This window comes from Lemur catta, chromosome 9, assembly GCF_020740605.2.
Source record: "Lemur catta isolate mLemCat1 chromosome 9, mLemCat1.pri, whole genome shotgun sequence".
Classification (NCBI taxonomy): Eukaryota; Metazoa; Chordata; class Mammalia; order Primates; family Lemuridae; genus Lemur; species Lemur catta.
The window spans coordinates 64,473,808-64,483,526 of record NC_059136.1 but is presented as its reverse complement, the minus strand read 5'-3'; the positions used below and the strand labels follow the sequence as shown (position 1 = coordinate 64,483,526).

The 9,719-nt window shown below is 37.2% G+C and overlaps 1 pseudogene; it reads left to right on the top strand.

The window, feature by feature from the left end:
• Positions 1–4,089: 4,089 nt before the first annotated feature.
• On the top strand, positions 4,090–7,831 carry LOC123644406 (annotated as a pseudogene).
• The last annotated feature ends 1,888 nt before the right edge of the window (positions 7,832–9,719 follow it).

The following is a 9,719-nucleotide window of genomic DNA, read 5'->3' as shown; positions in this document are numbered from 1 at the left end:
TTCTAGATACATTTCAGCTACAATATTTTTCACTGAACCTTAAGGAATGCAAGAGTGCTTATTCTGAAGTAAGGTTATTGTACTCAGGTGGTGTAGTCTACAGTTTGGGTCACATCCTCCAGTCTACCCTTAGAGAATGGGGCCTGGGTTTTTTCCTCCATGAACATCATCATTTAGGTCTGAGAGGAAGTTAGTGTGATCACCACTGAAACTATAACCTCTCTTTGGTCATGTATCACACCATTCAGTATTGACTTAGTTGTTCTTCCCTTCCCTTCCTCTACTTTCTTTCCTTCTTTCCTTCCTTCCTGCCTTCCTTTATTAAGTGCCTATTATCTGTCCAATACTGTGCTGGGTACCAGGTATACATTAATAAACAGAATCAATATGGTCCCTCACTTCATAGTGCTTTTACTGGAGAGGGAGAAACAGACAATAAACAAGTAAATAAATACATAAACATATAATTTCCAATTGCAAAAGACAGCACAGTGTTATTTAAGGAGCATGAGTTGAGTCTGGAACCAAATTTTGTGGGTTCAAATCCTGCCTCTGAAATGTATCTGCTGTTTGCCTGTGGACATATTATTAAAACTTTTCATGCCTCAGTTTCTTCATTTTTATGATGAGGATAATAAGAATATGTATATGTTCATATGGTCAGAATGAGAATTAAATAAACCGATCTCTTCAAACAGCTTGGAACATGACCTGGAAGCAATACATTTTTTGCTACTATTACAATCATCATGAAGAAAAAAAAAACACCAAAAAATAAACCCAAACTTTTATAAGAAATAATGGGGGAAGATGTTTTAAACTGCAGAGAAGTCCTTTCCTTGGAGCCAACGTTAGCAGAGACCTGAAGGTTGTCTCCTCAAGGTGACTGAGCTGACCAAGGGAAGAACAACACGTGTTCTCTCAGCAGTGGGAGCAGCAATGCAATGGCTCTGAGGTAGGACATGCTTGATGTCTTCCAGGAACTAAATAAAGGCCAGTGTGGTGAGGAATCCAACACAGGGTGGTTTAGAATAGTTGAAAATTAAATGCTCCGAAGCAGGGGACCCCAGCCTATGGTGAGTTGTATAATTATTTCATTATATAGTACAACGTAATAATAATAGAAATAAAGTGCACAATAAATGTAATGTGCTTGAATCATCCCAAAACCATCCCCCGCTCCCCGGTCCATGGAAAAATTGTCTTCCGGGCAAACGGTCCCTGGTGCCAAAAAGGTTGGGGACTGCTGGTCCAAAGTGTAAGAATGAGGAATGCTTTTAAGTGTCCTTTTGAGAAACCAAAGTCACAATTCCCTGGTTATTTTAAATTCTATCAGAATCTTTTGGTAGAAAGAGACAACCAAATCCTCTAACGTGATGCTCTGAGAGAAACAGATGTGCTCTGATGAAGCGGGCAGTCAGGTTTTCAGTTTTTTCCTTCTTCATCAACCCCAAGCTCGTTTGTCTTAATGGCAGCTCCACAAGAAGAAAGTTTGTATAATGAAGTCAAGAGTTGAAAACCTCATCAAAACTCAAAGGAAGGGGACAGAAAGAATTTTGCAAATCAGACTTAGTGAGCTCTGGGGTGCAGAAAATAGAACATCCCCACACCCACATCCACTGCTCAACATTTGAGCTTAAATTGTTAGAGCGACCTTGACTAACTAGGCATAAATGGATGTAGGAAGGGCTACCTCACACGTATCAGGTAAGGAAAAGGAGTTTCATACTTCACTCAGAAGGACCAGAAATGAAAGAGTATTGGCTTCCAATTGCTCAGGCCAGAAACAATCAAGAGCTGACAAATGCTGATATATAATTGCTCTGCAAGGGAAAGATCATGGTATTGTAACTACTTAATGCATCTCTCTCCCAGCCTTGGTGGTTTGGGGCACCAGGTGATGTTATTTCCTGTGGCTGTGAGAGCAGAATGTAATATATTTTAAAACAGGCTGAAGCCATTCATCTTAAGTAATTAATTTAGCATTAAATGTATAGGCAGTATTATGTAATGTTTTAAAGTATATGAACATTCCAAAATCATCAATTCATATTTGGTCAGAAGCCAAGACTAGCTCTTTAAAGAGGAATTTAATTAACTTTTCAGTAAACAGTGGCAAGATAAGGGAAATTAGTCCCAAGACCTCCTGTGTTGGAGGTAACCTGGGATCCAACTGCATCTGGGTCTGGCCCCCTTCTACCCAGTGGGCTGGACATGAATGAGGGTGACTGGCCATCAAGGCTAAGACAGGGTCCTGGGACATGTGTGCATGTCAGAGAAAACATTTAAAAGAAGACATTTGTTATTTTTTTATTGCAGGCTATTATATCTGGAACTCACGGCTAGTACCCGCAGTTCCAGGAATGATTCTCAAAGTCCATGCACTTTCAGTGGAATCACCTGAAATGTACCCAGTTAAAATGCACATTTATAGGCTCAGCACTCATTGTCTGAACCATAACCTGAGGGATTTTAATTCTCGCTAAAGTTTGAGGATACTGCTTAAGTCTAGAGGATTGTGTTCAAAAGATTTATCTTAGGACACGAAGGACATTACATCACAGATTTGAGGGCTGCTTTTGCATGTTATAGAATTTTTAAAAATTTTTATTTTAAAGAATATATTTCAGAATATAATTTGCTAAATTCAAATTTTTAAACTCACCTATACTCATTTTGTGTGAGTGATTCATATATTAATAGCAACCACTATTCTGGATAAAATTATTGAGCCACACAGAAAAAGTTACTGGGACTTTGCTCCTTGAAGTACCATGTGAGGTTCTGCCTGATGCACCTAAGACCATGGACCATTTGATGCTAGCCCTAATATAATGTCTTGCACCAAGAGGTCCTCAAGCAAGTATTAAAACAAATTTGAACGTTCAAATCTGAATTAGAAACTGGACATTTCATTGCTTCATTTGTTTGTATTTATTTATAATTTCACAATATTATGGGGGTATAAACGCTTTGGTCACAAAATTGCCTTTGCACCACCCGAGTCAAAGCAACAAGTGTGCCCATCCCCCAGACAATGTGCACCATACCCAGTAGGTGTAAATTTATCCATCCTCTTCTTCCCCTCTCCCACCTGCCCGATCCCTGATGAATGTTATGTCCATATATGCACATAAGTATTGATTGATTAGTATCAATTTAATGGTGAATACATATGGTGCTTGTTTTTCCATTCTTGTGATACTTCCCTTAGAAGAATGGACTCCAGTTCCCTCCAGGTTAATACAAGAGGTGCTAGAACACTATTGCTTTTTGTGACTGAGTAGAACTCCATGGTATACATATACTACATTTTATTAATCCACTCATGATTTGATGGGCACATATAGTTAATAAACTTTATACATACTTGGTGGTTAAAACCTTTATTACTGCCTGCTTGATTTGATTAGGAGCAGAAACATTTACATGTTAATACTTTCCCCAATGTAGTAACTGGCTGGTACAAACTTTTAGAAGATGGTTCAAGCTTCCCATTATATAAAACTGAGGTGAATTGTGAGCCCTTTAAGATTCCTTCCACATAGTATTTCTCAACATTTATGAAGAAAGAAAAGAAAATCTGCTGAAAGTTTCAGTGTTCTCTTCTCAGGAAATGTATGTGTGTCAGGTGGCTCACATATAGATTACCCCTGAAATCCATCCAGGGACCCCAGGTTAAGTAAGATACTTGCATTAAAATGTAACTATACTTCTTGGGTACTTTTATTCATTAGGCCATTTATAAATTCATTCAATCAACCAATATTTATTAACACCTCTTTAGTACTGGGGATGCTAAATTCTTAAAAGACTATAAGACATGGCTCCACATTCCAGGAGTTTACAGTTTAATGGTAAAGAAAGATGACAATGTCTTAGTGAATGGAAAAATGCCATGGCACAGTAAAAGGTAGGAGTATAAGAGTCATGATGAATCAGGGGAGGCTGGCTTCTAGGGAGGCTAATCCATAAGAGGTGTTTTGATGGATAAATAGAAGTCATCCAGGGGGGGTGGGTGGAAGGTTAGGGTGAAGCAAAGAAGAAAAAGAAAATTCCAGGGAGAGCAAGTCATTGGGGGCAGAGAGCATGGTCAAGGTTATACTGGCCATGGCAAGGGTAGGGGTTGGGGCAGCAGAAGGGAGAGACCAGGTTGGAGAAATTGGTAGGGAACAAATCATCAAGGGCCTATCTTCCATGCCAAGAATTCTGGACTTTTATCGGGAAGATTTAAGAATGCCCCAGGAAGATTTTAAGCAGGAAGCCATAAACTCAGGATTGTGTTTTGAAATATCATCTAGCATCTTTGTGAAATACAGGTTGAGGCAAGCAAGATGAGGAGTAAGGCAATTGGTTTGGAGGATATTACAAGCTATTCAAGAGAAAGATGATGAAGACTGGAACTAAAGCAGTGGGACTGAGGTTGGGGATTAAGGGATTGATTCTAGGTATGGTAACAAAGTTGAATCCATCAATGTGGATGAGTATTGCATGTGGACTCAGAGAGTTGTAAGAATTTTACAAGGACGCGGGTTTAAGACTTGAGTTGGGGACAATTGGGTGGATGAGTTCACATTGTTCACTAAGATTAGAAAAGAGAAGGAAAGATGGAAAAAGAGAAGGAGCAGCAGGTTGGGGATAGGATGGGGAGTGATAATGAGTCTAAGACATTGGCAAGCTGGTGAAAATAGAAGCATCAAAAGGGGCTAAGATAACATGCAAATGAAGAGAGGAGAGGATCAAAGATGAAAACTTGGGTAACCATTTCATTTATGGAGTGGTCTAAGGAGAAAAAAACTCACAAAGGGGAAAAAGCCAGAGATATAAAAGGAATACCATGGTTCATGGTAGACAAAGGAGAAGTTTCAAGAATGAGGGTGAGGTCAATAGTACAAATGCTTCTGAGATGTAACATAAGGTATGGACAAACGGGAGCCCACCCATTTTCAAAAAGAAGAGCTCATTGGTAGTCTTGAAAAAGAAGGAGAAAAATATTCCGCCAGCTCTTGAGACACAGAATCAACACAAGATGGACATCAGTGTCTGGTACATATTAATAGTAAGTGCCTTTACACCAGTGTATTCCTTAAGAAAATTTAGATTTTGACAGTTCTTGAAGCAATTAGTTTAATTATTATTCCTCCAGATTCATTATTTCTATCATATCCATATGATTTTAATAAGCAGATATTTTAGACACAAGTCTTTGTAAAAAGATTATATACTTTTTAACACACTTATAAGCTTTACTGAAAGGTAAAGTGATGGTTAAAAGTTGTCTCCTGTGGTATTATTAAATTGTTATGGGAAATATATATTTTTTTGAAACTACAAAACCAGAATATTTGGTGGGGGAGCACAAGAAGCTAAATTATGTGGTATTGTTCAATATTGAAATCCTAGAGTATATGTGTGTTTATGTGTACATGTGGTATGTATATCTATAAAGACTATTATAGTGAAAATTTTCTCAGCATTGTTTCTACAAAAAATTTTTAGCAAACGGATTGAACACAAAAGGCCAGCATTAAGCTACTGTTTCTTAGAATGAGATGTCCGGATTTTAAATTTTTCACTCTTTGAGATAATGCTATTACAAAGGACCCAATTAAAAAAAATGAATGACCAGTTGATATTGGCTTGTGTCCATTTGAAAGAAAGCTCTGGGAAAAAACTACAGGCACACCTTGTTTTATTGTGCTTCTCTTTATTGCACTTAGCAGATACTGTGTTTCTTACAAATTGAAGATCTGTGGCAACCCTGTGTTGAGCATGCCTATTGTTGCCATTTTTCCAACAGCATGTGCTGACTTCATGTCTCTGTGTCACATTTTGGTAATCCCAGCAATTATTTCAAAATTTTTGTTATTATCCTATCTGCTGTAGTAATCTGTGATCAGTGATCTTTGATGTTACTATTACGTTGTTTTGGAGCACCATGAACCACACTCATATAAGATGGTGAATTTCACTGATAAATGTTCTGACTGCTCCATCAACCAGCTATTCCTCCATTTCTCCTCCTCTTTTCAGCCTCCCTATTCCCTGAGACACAAAAATATTGAAATTAGGCCAAGGAATAACCCTACAGTGACCTCTAAGTGTTCAAATGAAAGGAAGAGTCACATGCCTCTCAATTTAAGTAAAAAGCTAGAAATGATTAAGCTTGATCCGGAAGGAATATCAAAAGCCAAGATGGACCAAAAGCTAGGCTTCTTGCACCGAACAGTTTGCCAAGTTGTAAATGCAAAGGAAAAGTTCTTGAAAGAAATTAAAAGTGCTACTTTATTAATAGTGCATATTATTGCTAATATGGAGAAAATTATAGAAGAGCGAAACAGCCACAACATTCCCTTAAGATAAAGCCTAATCAAGAGTAAGCCCTTAATGCTCTTCAATTCTTTGAAGGTTGAGAGAAGTGAGGAAGCTGCAGAAGAAAAGTCTGAAGCTAGGAGAGGTTGGTTCAAGAGGTTTAAGGAAAGAAGCCATCTATGGTACCATAGAAGTGCAAGGTGAAGCAGCAAGTACTGATATAGAAGCTGCAATAAGTTATCCAGAAGATCTAGCTAAGATCATTGATGAAGATGGCTGTGCTAAACAACAGACTTTCAGTGTAGCTGAAACAGCCTTATATTGGAAGAAGATGCCATCTAGGACTCTCACAGCAAGAGAGAAGTGAGTGCCTAGCTTCAAAGGCAGGCTGACTCCCTTGTTAGGAGCTAACGCAGCTGGTGACTTTAGGTTGAAGTCAATGCTTATTTACTATTCTCAAAACCCTAGGGACCTTAAGAATTATGCTAAACATACTCTGCCTGTGCTCTACAAATGGAACAACAAAGCCTGGATGACGGCATATCTGTTTACAGCATGGTTTCCTGAGTATTTTAAGGCCACTATTGAGACCTACTGCTCAGAAAGAAAGATTCCTTTCAAAAATGTTACTGCTCGTTGACAATGCACTTGGTCACCCAAGAGCTCTGATGGAGATGTGCAAGGAGATTAATGTTGTTTTCATGCCTGCTAACACAACATCTACTCTGCAGCCCATGGGTCAAGGAGTAATTTTGACTTTCAAGTCTTATTATTTAAGAAATATATTTTGTAAGGTTATAGCTGCCATAGATAGTGATTCCTCTGATGAATCTGGGCAAAGTAAATTAAAAACCTTATGGAAAAGATTCACCATTCTATATACTATTAAGACTATCATTCATGGGAGGAGGTAAAAATAACAACATTAACAGGATTTTGGAAGAAGTTGATTCCAACTCTCATGGATGGCTTTGAGGTGTTCAAGATTTCAGCAGAGGAAGTAATTGCAGATGTGGTAGAAATAAAAAGAAAACTAGAATTAAAAGTGGAGCTTGAAGTTATGACTAAATTGTTGCAATTTCGTGATGAAACTTGAACAAATGAGAAACTACTCTTAAAAATGAGCAAAGAAAGTGTTTTTTTTTATTGAAATGGAATCTACTCCTAATTAAGATGCTATGAACATTGTTAAAAGGACAATAAAGAATTTAGAATATTATATAAACTTAGTTGATAAAAACAGCAGCAGGGTTTGAGAGGATTGACTCCAATCTTGAAAGAAGTTCTACTGTGGGTAAAATGCTATCAAACAGCATCACATGCCACAGAGAAATGTTTCATAAAAGGAAGAGTCTATTGATGCAGGAAACTTCGTTGTAGTCTTATTTTAAGAAATTGCCACAGCCACCCCAACATTCCACAACCACCATCCTGATCTGTCAGCAGCCATCAACATCAAGGAAAGATTCTCTACCAGAAGAAAAGACTGTGAATTGATGAAGGCTCAGATGATCATTAGTAATTTTTAGCAATAAAATATTTTAAATTAAGGTATGTACATTGCTTTTTTAGACATAATATTGTTGGACACTTAATAGACTATAACAGTGTAAACATAATTTTTATATGCACTGGAAAACCAGAACATTTGTGTGACTTACTTTATTGCATTACTCACTTTATAGCAGAGGACTGGAATTATCATTCTCTTTTCCAGAGTTTTCTCATGCAGAAGAGTGAGCATCATATACTTCTAGGGTGTCAAGGACAGCTTCTCCAGGCTTATCAGCTGTCACTACCCAGGAAATCAGGGGAGGAAATTTTTCCTTCATCTTTATTTTTCAGTGTTAACCAAAGCACCAGAATGTCTCTACTTCTCTTATTTGAGGCTGAGTTCCACATGTTTCAGGAATGTTTTAGGGTCTCCTGTGTGAGAATATATTAGTCACAATAAAAACATCTGTAATGCAAACATCCATCGATTAATAGTAATTTGTTGGGTTAGATGTGGATGTTTGCTTTGCAGATTTGTACACTGGGTAGACATTTGTGCATGAAAATCAGTTTTCTGTGATGTTTCCTGGCAAAAAGGGAACACATTTTCCCTGACCATGAGAAGATGGATGCTGCTTTTATGTGCACACTGCTTTAGGCTTCAGGGCAGTCTAGGATTTCGCAAGATCTGTGAAATCCTTTTTTCTTCACTCTCTCTCTATTCATGGAAACTAACTCATCTGATAGCCTTTCTTTCAGTGGGTAGGGGTGTTAAAAAGAAATGATATTTAATAATGGCACACATCGCCTTGGGCCAGAGTATTTTAACCATGTCGGCAGACAAACTATCATTCAGTATCATCCATTTGGATTTCAAGAAAAACCAAGCAAAGCGAGAGAGGAGATTCCCCCTAAATATATCCTTACCTCTAAAACTCCTGGTTGCCTTTGCTCTAAATCACATAAAATGAATTAAAAAGATCTGTTTAAACCTCCCCCAAACAAGTTATGATTTAATCTCAGTTTTGGACCATTTGATGAACAATTGTATTTTTATTAATATAATAGCAATATTTCTTCTCTCCTTTCATGTTCAATAGGGACATACCTACCCACCAATGGCATGGTTTCAATGAAACTTTCATTGATTTTATCTTCTGCTTAAATTAAATCAGATATAATTTAAAAATATTTTTAGATTTCATAAGATGAATCCATAGCATGATTTAAGTTAGATTTGAAAAGAAAGCCATGTAAATAAAAACCAACCTGAGCACTTTGAGCTATCATAGATGTCATAATCCCCCCTGGATGAGTGGAATGGGTTTGAATGAGTTAGCACCCACTTAAATCCTTGATATATGGAGCATGAATCTTTGAGACCCATGTTTGTTTACATATGAAAAAACAAACTATTATTTCAGAGGGAAAAATCACAACCATCAAAAAGCTTTTGGACATCAAATAGATCTTAAAAATCAACAATTTGATGAGTTAACTCAAAATGAATCAGAAACATATGGATTAAATTTCTCTTACCAAACACATGTGTTTAAAAGGAAAGGAGAACTTAGAAAATGTGTTTTGAGTTTCCTCAAGTCCAAAATGTTTTGAAAAATAATTTGAAACAATCCATGGACTCAAAATGTCCCTGACTTCTCCCAATCATGAGTATACCCACTTATGGAGTCTACATAGATAACATTTCATTTTTTAAATGAGCAACAAATACTAAGGGAGACTGAGCTTCTTCTGTAGTTGCCTGCTCATGTGAACAATGGGGTTGAAAACTGTTCAGCAATTACTCTTTTTATAATTACGAGGAATTATTTTGAAATGTCTATAGACTATAACTTGTAGTTTTTCTTTTGAACACATTTTATTTTCATATTGGAAGTAGCATAAAAGAAGGA